The following is a 2758-nucleotide window of genomic DNA, read 5'->3' as shown; positions in this document are numbered from 1 at the left end:
TCTGAGTTTTTGTAAAGCCTCTCTGCTTCCTTTAACCAGTGTGTGTCTTTGGCACAGTAATACACAGCAGAGTCTTCTGGCTTTAAGTTGGACAGTCTTAGATAAGCTATGCTGTCGCTGTTATCTCTGGTGACTTCTATTCGTCCTTGCACACTGCTGGCATAATCTGTTCCACTCGCATCGCTGTAAACACGTCCAATCCATTCCAGTGCTTTTCCTGCAGGTTGTCTTATCCAGCTCATAACACAGCAGGTAAATGTGAAACCAGAGTCTCCCCAGGCTTTTTCACTACTGAACTGGAAGGAATGGACTCCAAACTCTGACCTGTACATCCTGATGAGATGAAACGAGAGAGGAACCAAAGAAGAAAGCGAGACAGTCACCTGGGAAGTTTTCTGGGATCACTGACTGACCATCAGTCGATGTTGTCTGATAAAAGATAAAACAGCAGGAAGCAGGAGAACTCACAGGGCAGAGAGAGAGCAACCAGCAGAAGAGTGAGTGTGTTGATCATCCTGAGGCTGGAGATGTGACCTCTGATGCTCCACACAAAGTACAAGAGCAGTCAGCAGGACAGAAGTACACTGCACAGACTGAAGATTTGCATCAGGATATCACGGGGAGGGAGGGGCTCATGCACAGGCTCTCTTTTAGAGTTTAATTTTACTGAATCATTTATTTATTTTCATTTATTCATGGCTTTAATGTAGCTGTAACTGATCCATGTTGGACACAATATCACATCAGAAAACAGACATTTTAATAAATTGATTTACTGATTTATATATGTTTTGTTACTGCAAACACAAGTGAGGCTTTTAAATGTTTCAGTATTAAAATTGTGGCTGTCTAAAGCCACAGACACTTGGAGCCTCAAGAGGAAATGAACTACTTAAGAACTGAAACCTGTGTGACAATATGCAAAACAACTAATTACTGTAGTTCATAGGAAAATATCTGCTGGTTGACCTGTCAAATAACGTATATGAAAGTGCTCTTTTATCCATCGTCAACCACTTATCCTGCATACAGGGTCGCAGGGGAGCTGGAGCCAATCCCAGCTGACATCGGGCGAAAGGCGGGGTACACCTTGGAGGTCGCGGGTCCATCGCAGGGCCACAAACAACCACTCACACTCACATTCACACCTAAGGACAATTTTAGAGACACCGTTTAACCTTTGGATGGTGGGAGGAGTGCTCTTTTATATCACACTTAAATCTTAGATTAGACATTTGAAACCATTGGATTACACAAATGCAGTTTATTATTCAGCTAATGTCTTCTCAGAGGAGTTGTTTAATGAAGCTCTGTTATGGAATAAGCAAAATTTCTACATTCACATCTCTGTTTAGAAATATTTTCCAAATCAAAGAGTAGAGGTTCTCGCAAAGTGTTTGTTGTTACTCTACTGTATCATTTTCTTCAACTACTACTTAAAGTAATGACATTTATCAACTGAAACACTTTAAAAAAATGAGTACTGTCAACCGAGCACAATAAATAACAGTCTTCAGACTTTTCATCTGAAGAAACACCTGCTCTCTGCTGTTGTCTCTGGAGACGGTAAACCGGCCTTGAACTGACTGAGAGTAGTATTTGCTGGATTTTACATTTTATTCCATCATGTTCCGTTAGGAACTTTTTAAAACACAGTTGTGAGCAGAAAAAACTGTGCTTTATTATTGTTCATTATACTAAACCATGTTATATTCCTTCTCCTTTTGGCTGATAATATGTCTGTTTCTCTCATTAACAGTGAACTGGTGTTGAAGTCATTAGTGGTCTGAGGGCTCCTCCTCTGGTGGCTTCATGTAACAAGTGTTCAGGCACTTACAGACATTAATGCATCTAAATTTGTGGACATGTATAGAAATGTTTTTCTTTCTTTTTGTTAGTGTAGATTCAACAACCATAGTGTTGTGCTGTCTGTTATAAAAAAAAAGTGATCTTTATTGTGTTTTTCTTTAATATGTTTAATGTCCATATGTAATGTAATAAGGTTTCTCAGGAACAGTTTACACAACTTCGTATTATTTGAAAAAACATGTAATGTAACATAAAGTAGATGATTTAAGTACTATAAAATAATAATAACTCTTAGGCTCTACCAGATCAAAGATGAGTACTGTGGGTTTTTGTACAGCTGCTCAACCAACTCCAGTCACTGTGAGCCTCGAGCACAATAATAAACAGCAGAATCTTCAGTCTTCAGACTGTTCATCTGCAGATACAGCTGCTGTCTGCTGTTATCTCTGGAGATGGTAAACCGGCCTTGAACTGACTGAGAGTAGAATTTGCTGCTACCATCATCATAGATATAAGCAACCCACTCCAGTCCTTTTCCAGGAGCCTGTCTGACCCAGTGCATTTCATAGCTGCTGAATGTGAATCCAGAGGCTGTACAGGTCAATCTGTGGGATTCTCCAGGCCTTTTAACCACTGGTTCAGATTCTGTCAGAGTCTGACCATCAACACCTGTCAAAAGAATAGAACATATTCACTTGCTGTAAGATGGCACATTTATGAAGACAGATTTAACTCAAGATCAGTGAATATCTTCACCTGCCCAGCAGACAGTTAAAAGCAGCAGTCCTGTCCTATAGTCCATCATGTTAAACTGTGTGTCCACTGTTCTCTGTCATCCTCTCTGCAGTCAGATAAGTAGAGGTGGAAGACATCTGAGTTTTGCATTGACTCCTCCTCACAGGGAGGAGAGAGCTGATAGTGTTTGGTGAGTATATTAATGCTTGTAAAA

The sequence above is a fragment of the Micropterus dolomieu genome, linkage group LG02 (assembly GCF_021292245.1).
Source record: "Micropterus dolomieu isolate WLL.071019.BEF.003 ecotype Adirondacks linkage group LG02, ASM2129224v1, whole genome shotgun sequence".
Classification (NCBI taxonomy): Eukaryota; Metazoa; Chordata; class Actinopteri; order Centrarchiformes; family Centrarchidae; genus Micropterus; species Micropterus dolomieu.
Note: the sequence above shows the minus strand (reverse complement) of the source record.